A 16886-nucleotide genomic window follows, 5' to 3' on the forward strand; every position below is an offset into this window, starting at 1 on the left:
AGATACAATTGTGATTTGATGTCACAAAACATCACCCTTTCCTGACAGATGTTATAAGCCAAACTGCTTTTAAGAACCAGTCAGCCTCAAAATGACAGAAGTCCTGTATCCTCATCAGATTCCGCATGGGGATGGGTTTCGTCTTTCATCTGTCACACTTACTTGATGTACATGATGTCAGTTGCAAGGCCTACATTTGTAATAACAAGGTGTCCAGGTGTCCTGTTGACATCAGAGCTCAGAGAGCACAGGCTGCTGTGTCGTTGGAAAGGAAGCCACTAGGATAGGGAACCAGTTGCCACATAGGTCAGTTCAGTCTGATGTGAGACACGCAGGAGTGCCAAGAGGTTACTAAGTTCAGTTTGAAGGCGTGGTCAGTAGAAAATAACTAAGAGATTACACTCCCACAGATTTTCTCCAAGAGGCAGCCATCTGAGCAGAACAGTTGCTAAGAGCAAACCAGACTAAGAACAACCTTTGAACACCAGGTACCCCAAAGCATATTTCCATGACTCTTTCAAAAACCACTAGGGCCATAGAGTGCCTTCATGAGAGTCTGAAAAAGGCATCCCTATGGGTGGACAAATTAGAAGAAGGCTGCTGTCTAGTTGGATGTGCCAGTTACCAGTCTGTGGCCTCTCAGCCACAGATCCACTCCTCCTCGCCCTGCTAACGACTCTGGCACATTTCTTCCTTCCCAGCTGGCACTAAATTAAGCCTGTCAATGGAGGGTGCTAGAGGGACACGGAGGAGAAAGCCCCGCTTCCCGGGTCCGGTGTGTGCTCTCTTCTGGCAGTAAGGCACCTCCCCATCGGTATCTCCCTCCACTTCTCCAAGGGGTGGCTTTCCAGCAAGTTCTGCTCTGGCGGCACCGCAGCAGACTTCTCTGCCATTTCGTGGACCCCGCAGTGCTCTCTCCAGCGAAGTCTGTATCTCAGCCCTGGTGGACAGGGGTCTTTCTTCTAGGTTCATTCCTTATTTGGGTGCTTTGCCTCAGTCGTCGAGGTAGTGGCTGATGCCTACATCAGTCATCTCTGTATTGTTTCGTCTTCTCTTTACCCTTGGTAGCTAACCTGTTACTCCAGTCCTCTATTGTGGTTAATTATTCTGTATATCAAACTTTCCCTGTTCACAGTATATATGGTTTCTGTGTCCTGAATGGACCCCGACTGACACAGTGGATGAATTAGAGTGGTGGCCCTTTGATAAGATTTAGTGAGTACAAAGGAAAAAGCTCCTCTCTCTCCCATGGCAGCAGCCCTCAGCAGGACATTCCACTTGCTGGGTGAGCAAGGGCTGGATTTCCTCACCCATTTGCTTCAGTACATTGGCAGGCATCTTTGAGTGCTTGCATAACCTGTACAATTATCAGGAATTGCCCTTTGATGAACCATTGACACTCTATAAATCAAAGCATGCATTGCTGTCTCTGCTGTCAAGATGCCCTCAGGCTAAGTGGGAGAGACAGACAAGTAAATAGACAATGGGAAGTAGGCTTTGATGGAGGGAATCACAGCATACTATGGAAATGTATAGGCATAGGTGAGAGACCCCGATTATATTGCTGCATAGAATACTCCAGAACACAGAGGCTTAAAACAACAGTAACTATTTATTATCTTACAGAGCTTCTATGCATCAGGAATTTGGGAGTGGCTTAGCTGGATGATTCTGTCTTGGGATCTCTCATGAGGTTACAGTCAAGGTGTCAGCCAGGGCTGCAGTCACTTAAAAGCTCAACTGGGGCTGTGGGATCTACTTCTAAGATGACTCACTTGCTTGATGGGCAAGTTGATACTAGCTGTTGGCATAAGGCCTCACCACACTGACCTCTCCATAGAGCTGACTGAATGATTTCAAGATAAGGCAGTGGGGTTCTCCCAAAGTAAATGATAGAAGAGAAAGCAAGGTAGGATTTACTATTTTTATTATGACATAGCCTCAAAAGTCACATATTTGACTCAGCCATAAAAAAGAAGGAAACGATGCCATTTGCAGAAACGTGGATGCAACTAGAGATTATCATACTAAGTAAAGTAAGTCAGAAAGAGAAAGACAAATACCATATGATATCACTTATACGTGGAATCTAAACTATGACACAAATGAACCTATCTGCAAAACAGAAACAGACTCACGGACAGAGAGAGCAGACTTGGGGTTGCCAAGGAGGGGTGGCTGGGGGAGGGATGGACTGGAGATTGGGATGAGCTTTTATATACAGAATGACTAAACAACGAGACCCTATTGTATAGCACAGGGAACTATATTCAGTATCCTTTGATAAACCATAACGGAAAAGGATATTTTTAAAAAAAGAATGTATATATATATACATATATATATATATATATATATATGTATATATATATATATATATGTATAACTGAGTCACTTTGCTGTACAGCAGAAATTAACACGACATTGTAAATCAACTATATTTCAATAAAAAAATCACATATTCGACAATTTCCTATAGGTTACACAGGTCAAGCTTACTTAATTTAGGAGGAGACCGCAAGAGTGTGAATATCAGGAGGTAATATAATCAGCGGCCATTGTAAAGACTGGCTACTGCAGACCCCCTACAACAAACCAGCGGGAGGAAAGCTTCCTGCCAGAGAGAATATTGGAGGTGGGAATGGCAGGCTGCGGTAGCAAGTGATGTAGAGTAAAATAATGTCCCAAGCAAAGGTGTTAGCATGTGCAAATGTCTGGGAAGGTGAAAGGTATGGCAAGTGTTGAAGTATCATTCTGTTACACAATTTAGGGTTTGGAGGTAGGAGGGTAGTGCTGGGCAAATGCAGTGAGAAACGATTGGATGAATTGTCAGAGGTAAAAATCACAAAGGACCTTGTTCAGCATTCTGCTTGGAGGCTGTGGGTAGCCATGGACAAATTTTAATCAGGGTAATGATTTTTAATACTTGTACCTGGAAAGAAAGCCACTCAGATTCAGTGCACCTATTGCAGTGTTAATTTCCAACTCTTCTTAGAAGCACTAATACCTTGAGTGTGGACCTCCCGCCCTTTTCTCATTTTCTTGTCCTTGAGCACATCTGAAGCGTAACGGGCATGGCCAGGGTGAATTGAGAGGTTATGTTCCCGGTCCTACAACCTTCCTGGGAAGCCCCCGTTATGGGCCTGCTGCCTTGCTGGGTGTTGCAGGCACTGTGGTTGAAAACAGACTAAGTGACATCGGCTTCAGTCAGTGACAGTGCTGGAGTCAAGGGACATCATTGCTCTGAAAAGGCCGTTTTATACAAGTGTCTGTGTGGCAGGCCAGCTGGGGATTCTTCAGTCTTTTCCGCAGTAATCATAAGCAAGGAAAATAAAACTGTTGACATTAGCATTTTCAAAGATAAAGAACAACAGTGTGTGTGTGTGTGTGTGTGTGTGTGTGTGTGTGTATGTATATATAATTTATATTATATTACACAAATATTATATGTATTATAGATATATAGTATAATTTTATATTATATATATAAATATAAACATAAATATGAATAAATTATACACACACACACATATATGTTAGGTCTGAGACCCTGGATTAGGACACATTACGTGTCTCTTCCAGGAGTAGAAGCAATCCATTAAAGTCAATTTCCAATTTTCCGTAGAAGAAGGAATAAGACAGAAAATTAAAATCCTTACATAATCCTTACTCTCATTTCTATTGTCATAGTCTTCTCTTGGAGCACCTTAGAGGTGTAAGCAAGTCAGTTTACAAGTAACAAATTGCCTAATTTTAATCCCTTCCACTAATTTATTCACATGCCTTGGCAATTTACTTTCCCTTCTTAAGACAGTTGGCTTACTGCATAGTTAGGGAGCAGGCATGGTTAGCCTTTAAAAATCTCTTTCAGATTGAAAAGATCCCGTTTTATGAATTTCAGTCGTCAAAGCAGCACTCTTATTGGAGATGCTAATGGCTGTGGGAAGTGTGAGATATGAAAAGAGATACAGTAATTCCCAAGCCATATAATCAGTCTCTGAATAATTTAAAATTTCGTGTGCTACTAGACCCTGTGTTTTACTTGCTGTTGACATAATTAACAAAGGGAAGAGTCATCAAAAACTCCTAATGAAGAGGAAGTCCATCTTGCTGATTCCTGGTCTAATTTTTTTCAAGAAGTACCCTAACTGGATTAGTATAGCTCTTAGGAAAAGATCATACACATTTAAAATTCACTGCCCATTTAAAAGAAAATATAGATAATTTTTAAAGATAACCTGGGGGGCCTTATACCTCCTTATTTAGTCCATTCTTCCCAAGATATTTCTTGGTTCCTTATACGTTTTCTCAATGCTTTGGTACTGACTTGCACTCATGGTCTGTAGAGGCCCAAGGACTGAAGAGCCATTCCAGCGGCCAAGAAAGATACAGGAAGCTCTGGCCGACAGGGCAAAAATCCCAAACAGGAAAAACACATGACGTTCACAGAGCAGGGGCAGGATGGAAGGGAAAAGCTCTGATGAACACTGAATTACCCCAAAGTTCCTCAATTACAGCTATTTGAGTTGACTGTGGACGAAATCTCAACTAGTCATTTATTTTACTAGCAAATGTGGTAGTTAACTTTATGTGTCAACTTGACTGGGTCATGGGGTGCCCAGGTATTTGGTGAAACATTATTCTGGGTATTTCTATGAGGATATTTGTGGATGAGATTAACATTTATATTGGTAGACTGAATAAAGCAGATTGCCCTCCCTATTATGGGTGGGTCTCATTCAATCGTTTGAAGGCTTGAACTGGACACAAAGTCTGATTCTCCACCAAGTAAGAGAGTTTCTCCTGCCTGTGGGCAGAACTGGCTGCCTTGGTAGAGTATAATTATTTGGGGAGAGGGGCAGGGAAAACGTCTCTTTTTCTAACCCCACAAAAGTCTTTACTACCTACTGATAGATGCCTACAATTCTTCTTCGCTCTTCCTTCTTGATATATTTCCAAAACTTCCAAGAATATAACATTTTGAACAGTTATTTATAGCATTTTGGGGTCAGTTAGCATCCAGACAGGAAATTAGAAACCACATTAGGTATTTCAATAGAGAGAGTTTAAGATAAAGAATTGCTTAAGCAAATGTTGGAAGAATGAAAAAGCAAAGGATGAGTATTTATGTTACACCAAGATAGTAATTGTAGGAAGTAGTCCCCTTAAGAAAAAAAGGAAGAGGTTGGAGTTATCTAAATCTACAAGCTTAGGGAGGAAGCCATGCAGAGTTGGAATTCAGACTTCTTGGTATGGGTAGCTGTCTAGCAGCATCTGGTACCTAGAAGTCAGAGCAGTGGCCCCATGGATGCAGGACTCAGAAACCTGAGTAGGAGAACTTCCCAGCTTCACCTCTCAGGTATCTGGGAATGATGAAGAAGGCTGGGGACTGGGTCCACTAGGCTATTGCCGACAAGACGTGAACACCTGGCATATAAAAAGCAAGTCCATGTTCCATCTCTCCTGTCTCTCTCTCTCTCTCCTTCCCTCTATTGGTTATGTGTAACAGACAAACGATAAACAGTTTTGCCAAGTCGTAGTCCTAGCATCTCAAAATATAGAGGGATGGATTTACATCCGGGAGATAGGAGTTTAATAACCATTATGAATGGAAAGATTTTAAACAGGTTTTGATGGAGAAGAAAACCTAAATAGATAGATTCTAGTGGTATTAGAGGGGAGCATGAATGAAATTACAGGAGGGTGGACAGCAGAATAGAAAGGCATCCTTGTGACAGTTTTGTACAGTATCAGCCTTGATGCCTCTAGATAATAATAGTAACAAAGAAAGGTTAAAGCTAGTGGTAAATAGTAGTAAATCTATAAATAACAAAACAATAATATACACTTATATTTAAAATCTGTATTGCTTATCCAGCTTTGCTAAGCATGGTGTAGAAATACTTTATACCCATGCTGATATTTTGTAATCTTCAGTGACTCTGATAAAAATGATTAAACTTATTGTAGATATAAGAAATAACTATAGTATATGAGAAATAACTATAGTAATATAATTGAAACATTAAAACATCATCACCTTGGGAAATTATACAATATTCCAAATATTTAAAGAGTTAGGGCTTCCCTGGTGGCGCAGTGGTTAAGAATCTGCCTGCCAATGCAGGGGACACAGGTTCGAGCCCTGGTCTGGGAAGATCCCACATGCCGCGGAGCAACTGGGCCCGTGAGCCACAACTACTGAGCCTGCGCGTCTGGAGCCTGTGCTCCGCAACAAGAGAGGCCGCGATAGTGAGAGGCCCGCGCACCGCGATGAAGAGTGGCCCCTGCTCGCCGCAACTGGAGAAAGCCCTCGCACAGAAACGAAGACCCAACACAGCCAAAAATAAATAAAAATAAATAAATAAATAAAAATAAATAAATAAAGAGTTAACATTGGATAATTACAATGTTCCTGGCAATGTTTTAAGGGCTTTACATGTATTAACTCACTTAGTTCTCACCATAACCCTATTTCTCTTATTTTACCCATTTTATAGATAAAAAAAGACTATGACAGAGATGAGTTAAGTAACTTGGAAATAATCACACAGCCCCAAGTGGCAGAGCTAGGATTTTACCCCAGTATTCCAACTCTTAAGCATTCCAGTTTACACTGTTAGTAAAAACATTTTTGGATTAAAAAAAAATCTCTTTCAGTCATATTGTGAGCTTTAGTTTCCTTATCTATAAATAAGGATAATAATTTCTGTGTGATAGGATTTTTGTAATGATTAGATAATACATTTGTTAAAAGTTCTAGTACAAGGTTTAGCATGAAGTAAGTCCTTAATAAGTGGTAGTTGTCATTTATACTTCTGAATATCTTTATTGAGGTAGGTGAAATGTAAGTCATCTGGTGGCTCACTTGATATTTTGGAAATAAACAAAAATACCTCCTGTAACCAAGATTCATGAGCAAAGGGAGAGTTCCTACTAGCCACTAATACAGACTGATAAACAACAGTGTGTTCTAGGAAGGACAGCATGGATTTTCTTATGTGCTTTTTAAGCCGTTAGTTATATTAATAGATCATTATCTGAATAATCATCCTAACTTTTAAAATCTCAATTTCTTAAATAAATGGGAAGCATGAAAACAAAACAATTACTAGCAGAGACCTTTTGGCCTGCCCCACTAGCCCTACCCAATCTGCACTCAAGAGGGAAAATACCGTTTAGGGACTTGAACAGTGATGGGCTCTAAGGTGATTTATTTTTCTCTTTGCTTTTAAAAAAAGAGAGATGAGAGGATAATGCAGTGTAACGGCTGCATTGTGTAATTGTGGATACAGCAAAGATAATAATATGCTTCTCTAGCATGAAACAATAATTCTGATTCCTTGTCATTATTCTGAAAGTGGATGAACACATATATCCAAATGTTCTAAATGAAAGCCTTGTTTTGTATGGTTATTTACTGAAGAGACCTCGTACAAATACCCATGTAAGACTAGGCCTCCATATTGATTAAAAACTAACTCAGATGGGCCACAAAGAAGAAGAAAAAAAAGAATGCAACGCTTTGCTCTTGGGGTGTTTTAGGAAATTTCAAAACATGGCTAGAACTGTAATAACCAAAAGCATCTCAGGTTTGTAACCAAGGCAACTCTTCCCGCTCTGCATTCAGGCTTCCCTGTTTATCTATTGTAGTGCCAATAATTGCAGCTGAGAGGAGTCTCTGTTTGTTGTGAGAGACAATTAGCACTTGAAATCAAATAACAGATTTAAATAAATTGGGGGACTCAACAGTGTGACCTGATCTCCTAGAAACAAGCAACAGCTTTGGAATAAGATTGTGTTTGCAGCAGTCTCCAGAGTGAGAGAGTCATCATCCAAAGAAACTTGAGGTCTTATTGGTGATTACTTTAGTTGTTATGGTTGAAAACCATTTGTTTCTCCTTAGATTCGGTTGGAAAATAGTTTCATAAATCCAAACCTGTAAGAAGCCTGCAAGAAGGCGATACTGAATTTCCAATGATAGGCTTCTTCAAACAAGTTGTCTCTACATGTAATGCTTCATTAAAAATATTTCCTCCAATTACCGTCACAATTACTCTTCTCTGTTATATAGGCTGTATTTTAAATGACTGTTTATTTTCATTCAGATGCAAATGGAAAGCTTTGCAACTCTACGTCTTTGCCTCACCTGCAATTTTTGCTTTCAAAACAAAACTCACCGTTAGTATTAGGACCATTTACAGAAATCATTCCATGGCACAGTCTCTCCAAATCAGTGTTAATGAACTCGTGGACCCGTGACTCTTAGAGACTCTCCGAAGTCTCAATAAATCTCAGTAAAGTGTTCCAAGGACAAATAAGTTTTCCCTGACTCTACTTTCTTTCAGAGTCTCATTTATTGTTTGTTTAACCAGCACTCCGGTCTCCTTTTCCATGTGATGAGATTTCTGCCAGAATGATTCTCCTAGCCTCTCCCTTCAGCTCTCCAATTTGTGAGTTCAAGAGAAGAAACGGAACGAGCCGGACTCAACCCATTCTGGACTTTTCTTTTTCAGAGTGAACGTGTCCACAGGCTTCATGAATCCCCATCCACCCTCAGCCATGTGGTAAAGGCTCTGTTTCTAGAGGGGAAGTGGCCTGCAGCTGTCAAACTATCCCATGAATAAAGAATCTTTTAAATTCACCGATAAAGGCAGATCTAAAGCCACATTCTCCAATCAACTTTAACAGTAATAAAGCTGTTGGTTTGATCTCCATATGTCTATCTCTTCTATCTCTAAGTTGGTTCTGAATTCAACTGGGAAAGAGGCATGTTATGTATCGGCTTCTCCACACACCTAACATATGTCTTCCCCATCAAATGTAGTTGATAAATAGTAACTAATGACAAAGTCATAGAATGTAAATTCCACGAGAGCAGAGCCCTTGCTTGTGTTATTCACTGCCATTTTTCTAGTACACAGAAGTTATTAAAAAATACCTGTTGAGTGGCTGAAGTTACAGCTTCTTTAGCTCAGATCGCAAAGATTCTCACATTTCAGAATAAAGCATTTGGGGTATTTCATTTTTTTTTTCTCACTAACACCCGAAAGATTGATGAAAGGTGGTCTCAATGTAAATGAAAGGACTGGAACCACGGCAGAATGGTTGAATTTTTCACAGGAGAGATTGACAGTCTGGTGTGCCACGGATTGGAATTGAGGCTTATCTAAGGCTTCTTCTCTGGCCCAGGACCACAGGACTGGGAAATCTCGAAGGATGGAAAAGGAACAAAGAGCACTGACATGGGCCAGTGATAAAGGCTGGTCCTAAGGAACACAAGGAAGGGATTTGAGGATGTGAAGGGTAGATTCTAAAGTAGATAGGGAGCTCACACAACGCTGGGTATGAAGCAACGGAAGAGAATGTCTCTGAGCCACTGCCCCCAGCAGGATGTGTAGACTGACAGAGAATAGGGTGGCACAGGACACTGGGAAAGATGTTTTCAGAACAGGAAGCCATTCCTGATGCCGACGACAGTGGACTTTAAAATCTACACACTTTGATCCTGTCTGCCAGTGAGACAGGAACTGGCTGTGAGAGCTGTAGCAGGATAGACTACGCTGAGCCAGAAACAAGTGAAGAGGGTGAGTGCCTAAAGCTCTACCTGCTGGAGGGGAGGAAAGCCTGCCAGAAACTCAGAAAGGGGACACTTAAGAGAACTACAGGCAGCTGCAAATGAAAAGACGGAGAATTGATCCTAGAGACCTCAAAACAAAAAAGACAGTCCCGCAGCACAAGAGTGTAGAACTGGGGCAACACACAGTGAAGAAGATTCGAGACCGGAAGCTGTTCTTTTGCTCACACGAGCCTAAGGTTCCTAAGAGGAATTGGTATGTTATCTCCACTGTATAGTGTTTATAATTTGTTGTCCATAATTAGGCCTAAGAATAGCAAAATGTTTATAGCTCTCATTCCTGTGTATGGATTCAGGCATTCCCCAGAAATCTCTTAATGAAGTCCCGAGGCTACCTTTCGGGTACTGTCCTATGTAGGACTCAACTATTAGTTAATATTATGGTGCCTAGCATGGGTAAGAACGTGCAAACAGAAGTGCATCGTTCTATTTTGATAAAGCACGTTACTTAAGTGACAGAGTCCCGGGAGTTCAGGTGTCGTGCCTGATTTCAGGCTCTGCAGTTAGAGCACCTGGGTTTGAACTCTGCCCAGCCATTTACTTGCTAGTTGTAAAAGCTTGGGTCAGTCACTCCTCATTTGTAACTTCAGTTTCCTCATCTGCATAAACGTACACATGGAGATTGGAAGAGTGTTTGTAATATAGAGCTGTAGCAAGAATCCAATAAGGTGAGTCACATACATTAAATAAGTGTTTATATAAAATGAATTGATTACCTGTTTATATAAATTTCCTGAGTTTTTCACACTAGGTAATTCACATAAAACCCTTTGCTCTGTGACTGGCATATGGCTAAGTTCACAGAAATGGGGAAATGTTACTGTTAATGGGTCCTAAACGTGTGCTGAGTGCCTGCTGGGTACTGAGTGACTGTCGAACATGTGCTGAATATCCAGCTATTGCTCTCCAACCACACTTTATATTTCATGTTTGGTCCAGCCTCTTTCAAAGCTGCGAATTTTCCTCTTCTCTACAGTATCACTGACTTTTTTCTTCCAAAGCGCATAAGCAGTATATGACTGGTCTGCCTCTCGCAATCTACCTCTTCTCTTCCCTATTGAAATTTTAGTGACAAGTGACTTGGTAATATGATCAGTAATCCCTGGACCCCCTGCTTTTCCCATCCTTGTATTATTCAAGGGCTCTGATTCCCATTGCCTCTTTCCATCCCTTTCCCCCTCTTCCTTCTTCCTTCATGTATTTCTAAGACTCTATTATGTACACTGTATATTGCTAGAAGCTGTGGAAAATCCCAAGAAGCACACTCACATGTACACACACACACACACACACACACACCATGTTCTCAAGCATTTAGAATCTATTTGAGGAGACAAGACATAAAAAGTTAAATATAAGACTTGAATGGTGGGCTTCCCTGGTGGTGCAGTGGTTGAGAATCTGCCTGCTAATGCAGGGGACACGGGTTCGAGCCCTGGTCTGGGAGGATCCCACATGCCACGGATCAAGTAGGCCCGTGAGCCACAACTACTGAGCCTGCGCGTCTGGAGCCTGTGCTCCGCAACAAGAGAGGCCGCTATAGTGAGAGGCCCGTGCACCGCGATGAAGAGTGGCCCCCACTTGCCACAAGTGGAGAAGGCCCTCGCACAGAAACGAAGACCCAACATAGCAATCAATCAATCAATCAGTAAATAAATCTTTAAAAAAAAAAAAAAAGACTTGAATGGCAATGCAAGACACTATTGTAAGATATGTACCAAAGCTGTTTATAATATGTGATCAGTGATAGTCCTTACAAACCTAGCATATCACAGTGTCAATCTCTGTTGTGAATAATTTAGAGTTTCTGATTCCTTCTTGAACACAGCGATGGCTTTACTCTATAGATCATGAAGATGTAGAAATCATAGAATTCCAGTGATGCTAGATGAACTTAAAACCTTAAGCTGGAAGAAGGTAGAGATCCAAACGTCCACATAAAGGAAATTCAATAGCAGTTATATTTTTGGAATTTGATGCAATTATTTGTTAGAGTGGCTCTCGAAATCACCACCAAATTCCTACTAGAGTGTGGATGAGTATAAAATACGAACAAAAAATTTGCCAACTAATGATATACAGAGAATTATTCCAAGTAGTGATGTTTTGATAAATGGAGCTATTGTGTTTGGAAAATGTGAAATGAAACACATATGCAAGTAGGAGGAAAAACTTGGGAAGCAGTAATGCTAAGTGAACTGAAGTTATTACTGGTGGCAAATTCATAGGAACATGGAATGCAAGGGGTGCAGAAAAGAAAGACAATATGACTTTAGACTAAGCCAAGAAGTCACATTATAGATCAAGGGAAACATAGGCAAGTCTGTTTACATCTCCTTGGTGAAACACTTTTGGAATAATACACATGATCTCGGGGTTTCAGCACAAGGAAGACGTTGAAAAACAAAGGAGATTCCGATGTGAAAAGCACAAGTGATTATAAGGACCTGCCAGATTGATTTATGAGGTGTGACTGGCACAGTCACCACCTAAATCTGTGCACACATGTGAGCCTCTCGCACAGAAACCCAATGATTATCAAAACAATTATATTCTTCTTTCTCCGTTCTGTTGTCAAGGATAAGCTTTTGTTGGCTTAAGATCCCTTGCCTTGAAAAGGAGATTATTTTAAAATTTGTCATCAGGCAGGCCCTATCCAGGAAATAAAAATACGTGCAATTCACATACAATTGTCAAATTCAAGCTCGTTTGTAATGAGCTAAAGAGACTGTAGTTCTAAAAACAAATGGTTCTAGAGGCAACAGAAATGAAAAATAACCTTAGCGGATGGATAAGGAGTAGTTGTTGCTAGACTTAGTCTTGGCCAATAACCCAAGTGGGAGAGGAGAGGTAATAGAATGAAGAAAGAGATGAAAAACAAGCAAACAAGGCTGAAGGATGAGACGTGCGCATTCAGTGACATAGTTTCTTAGGAAAGATGAGAGAGCTTGAGCTAATTTAATGATCATCAGGAAGGTGCTTAAAATTATCTTGTTCACTTAAAAAAAGGTAACTATATTAGAAGCCATAAATTACTGAAATTATTATACCAGTATATAAGGAAAACACGAATGTTTTAAATATAGGGTAAAAGTAGTTCTTGTTGGAGATACTGTTTACTCAAAAGGCTGACTCTGCATATATAAATGTTACGAAAGAAATCACTTTAAATTCCTTATGTAGTCAACTGGCATTTTATAGTGAACTGCAAAAAAAGTCAACAGCAAATGCAAAGAATTTTAGAATACCTATATCTCAGAAACGATTGCCTTTTACTTATAAATGCACTTTAGAATATATTCGGCATGAATTGTTTTCTGTTTGGAAATAATTGCCTATAAGTGGTATAAAGAAAAGGAAAGTTATGGGCAAACACACAACTTGTAAAACTAAAGTATTTTAATGATTGTGATTCCACATATACTTATGCTTGATTTTAGGGGAAGTGTTTTGAAATTCATGTAGAGCACTGAAAAAAAGTTATAGCACAAATGATTCAAACTGAGGTCAACCAAATTATAAATCAAAACATGTACCTCACAGTACGTTTATTTTCAACATAGTCACAAAATAACCTGTTTAGCCGCTGAAACAAAGCTTATATATTTAAAAATTTATTTTAGAATTAACATCTTTTGAAAAAGTCAAAATTAGCTCCATCTGTACAAAAACCTCCCATTGCTTATCATTGTTTATCGAATCAAATGAACAATTTTCAGCTTATAGGCAACTCAATTATCTATTCCAGGCTGCTCCACAGTGTAGATGACTCAACCTATTTTTCCTATTTCATTAATTCATGGCTTATAACTTAATAGTTGGTTACTTCTTTGTGAAGTGAACAGAATAATTTTAAGCACCTTCCTAATCATAAAGAAATTCTTTCAAGTTCTTAGAAGATATCTCATATGTTTCTTCTTGACTAGTTGTTGCCCTTCAGATGTCTATGCAGGCCATATAGGTAACATAAGTAGATACAGTGGATCTGGAGGGGACCAGACACATGGGAAGGGACACACCTGTCTGAGGGTGAGCCTCTGCACAGCCCTGATTGTTGGCATGCAGTAATGGTCGGCCTGCTTGCTAGCTCTTCCAATTCTTTAAGAGGAGCCTGAAATCTAACGCTTATGTGAAATTTCCAACTTTTGAAAGTGGGAATTGATTTTTTTAAAAAATACTGTGTAAACTCCAAAAGAAAATAAACAGTTTCCAGGCTAAATATGGTCCTTGGGCTTTCATCTTTTTTTTTTTTCTTTTTTCAGCATCCAAAATCTTTTTCATAACAATGCAGGATCTGGAGTTAGTATTTGTAGCCACGGCTGGCCTGTTAGCCTTTGGGCCCTTGGAGCATATGTGGCCATGTGGGGTTCCTGGGGCCTTGCCGAGATGCCTGGACACCTCTCGGCCCTTTCAAGGACTGGAGAGGAGGAGAGGGCCACAGCCCTTGGGAGGGGGGCGTCCAGTGCCAGCTGGTCAAAGGGGAGGATCTTGCCCCTGGCCTTGGGGATGTGGCTCTGGTGCGGCTGCCTGCCCGCAGTGTCCTGGCCAGGACACTTCATCTTCTGGATCATCCGGGAAAGGGACAGAGGCGGCCGGTGGGTGCGACTCACAAACAGCCTCTTCAGGCCAATCTGGTTGAAGGTGGAGTCAGTTTGTCTGTCCAGAAGCCTGTGCAGATTGGCCAACAGCCTTAAGGAGGTGTCCTGGCTCTTGGGCTTGTCAACGAAAATAATCAATAAACAATCAATAATAAGAATAGAAAAGAGTTTTATATGAGCCAAACTGAGGACTATCCTGGAAGCCCCCTTCCCAGAGTAGTCTGAGAAACTGCTCTGGAGAAGCAAGGTTTTCAGCACGGTTTTATATCTTGTCAGAACAAAGAACATCAAACAAGTCAGGGTTACGACTTCCCTGCTGGCGTAGTGGTTAAGAATCCACCTACCAATGCAGGGGACATGGGTTTGAGCCCTGATCTGGGAATGATCCCACATGCCAGGGAGCAACTAAGCCCGTGCGCCACAACTACTGAGCCTACGCTCTAGAACCTGTGCTCCACAACAAGAGAAGCCACCGCAATGAGAAGCCTGTGCACCGCAATGAAGACCCAATGCAGCCAAAAATAAATAAATAAATAAATAAATTTATTAAACGAACAAGTCAGGGTTACATTTCTTCAAGGTTTCAGAAAAAAAACACAACACAAAACAACACATACACAGTGAGTCAGCATGGCCTTGGCATCTGGGAAGGGAGTCTTATCGTCAAAGGAGGACCAGCATTGGTGTCCCAGGAAGAGGGCATTTAATCTTTACTTTTAACGTGGACATTCTTTACTTTTGGTCAATGTGCCCTTTTTCTTTAATAATTAAAGCAGATGTGTAATGTGTGTTTGATAGGCCACCAACAGGCTATTTTAGTTAGCATAAAATTCAAGTTAACGCATGTATAAGCCAGAATGACTTCCCTATATCTCAGTATGTGAACATTTCTTCTATCAGGCTCCTTATGTCAAACCTTTCTGTCCCTTGGCCAGGTCCCGAAAGGGAGAGCAGAGCCAGGGTGGGCGGGGAAAGCCTTCAGCCAGTGGCATCTTGGTCCTTGAACTTTTGGTTTTAACCTCTATGGCAAACTCTAAACCAACTAACTCCCAACCTCCAGTTCAACTTTCTGCCCTTGTGTCTTTGTTCACACCAGTTCATGGGCCAGGACAGCTGTCTTCCCTTTTTTCCTGCCAATTCACTCTGAAACTTCCCCTGATCCTCTTCTTCATGAAATATCCCTTCTTTTTCTCCAGATCTCTTTTTTATCCTCTGGATCCATGTAATAGTAAACCCTTTCCTACACCAAAGTGTTCCTTTTGTCTTATTCATTTATATATGTATTTTATTCTTACTGCTAACAGTATAAAGTCCTTGAAGGCAGAGATTATTTTACTATGCCTGACACTTAGGAGACCTTCAGTAAATGCTTGTAGAACTGAAATGAATTGGATAGGGAGGATATAACTTACAGGTGCCCTGTTGGCAATGTTTTTCATGGAGACTCTTTTTTGAGCTGAACCATGTAGAGTTAATATTTACAAGGCTAAAGTCTAGGAAAAAAATCAGTTAAATCATGTTTCCTTAACAGATGGTGCATCTGTGTTTCCTAATGCAATATCCTGACTCTGTATAATTGTCATAATTAAGTAATAGTTGCCTGCACAATCTTTGGTAAAAAAGAATCTCTCCTATATGTGGAGTTTAAGGTAATGTCCCAATCCTGATGAATAAATGCTCCTGCATTTGACTCAACGTGGGCTGTTTCTGGTAGATTTCCTTCTTTGACCCCAAACAATTGATGAAGTCCTTGGTTCAGTTTGTGAAGGTAGGTAGTTTAGAGCAAACCAGGCCTATGTGGTTAATTTCTGAAATGATCCTGGGACCCAGGACACAGAATTTTCTGGCTTTCTGGTCACTCACAGCTTGGTCTAATGCTTGAGTTAGTATCGGGGGGACTCAGCAGAGCTTGAGGAGTGTTGATGGATTTTTTTTTTTTTCACTCTCTTGAGCACTAAGTACATTTATCCATAGGATAATGATAAGAATTAGAAATTGTTATCATTCATACTTCTTTCTGTTTGATCTATATAAGTGCATTGTTTACAGGACAGTTGGGTGTGTGGTGGAAAGATCATTAAAAGAGACCAGCTGTTTGAAAAGCAAGGAGGTTACCTGAGCACCGGAGGATTAGTTTTCTCATGTGTAAGATAAAAAAATGATATGCCTGCCTCTTAAAGTAATCCTCATTTCAGGATTAAATGAAATAATGTATGTGAAAACAACTTTGTGAACATGCTTTCCAAGTGTTCACCGTTGTTTATTTGAAGAACTTACACACTGTTCCTTTGGTGGTTGATATCTAATTTCTTGGGAACCCTTTTGAGTCAACAAACAATGGCAGGACCAAATCAGGCCAAACCCACTGGTTTACTTATTGTCTAAGGCTGCTTCACTCAAGCATGGCAACGCTGAGTAGTGACAACAGAAACCTTAGGTCCCATAAAGCAAGAAATATTTAATATCTAGTTCTTTACAGACAGAGTTTGCCTACTTCTGCATAGTTTTTCACTTGCAGGAGATATTCAGACATTTGGCTTCAAGTCTGAACTTGAAGAGTGCCCCACCTAGACCTTCCTAGGTTTACTGTTTATTTTTCCTGTGGTCACGGGGCAGGAATGAAAACACCTGTGGGATTTGGGACCAGAACA

The 16886-nt window shown here is 40.5% G+C and overlaps 1 protein-coding gene across 2 annotated transcripts in view; it reads left to right on the forward strand.

The window, feature by feature from the left end:
* Nucleotides 1-16886, forward strand: part of LOC309609897 (uncharacterized protein) — a 465108-nt gene that overhangs the window by 12497 nt on the left and 435725 nt on the right. The window contains exon 2 of one of the 2 annotated variants that reach the window (XM_082352030.1): nt 8517-9833. The exons of the other annotated variant lie outside the window; for it this stretch is intronic. The gene's annotated coding sequence lies outside the window, so the exon portion shown is untranslated. The remainder of the gene's footprint in view (nt 1-8516; nt 9834-16886) is intronic. 2 annotated transcript variants of the gene reach the window in all.

This window comes from Balaenoptera borealis, assembly GCF_965194805.1.
Source record: "Balaenoptera borealis genome assembly, chromosome: 13".
In the NCBI taxonomy this organism is placed as follows: domain Eukaryota; kingdom Metazoa; phylum Chordata; class Mammalia; order Artiodactyla; family Balaenopteridae; genus Balaenoptera; species Balaenoptera borealis.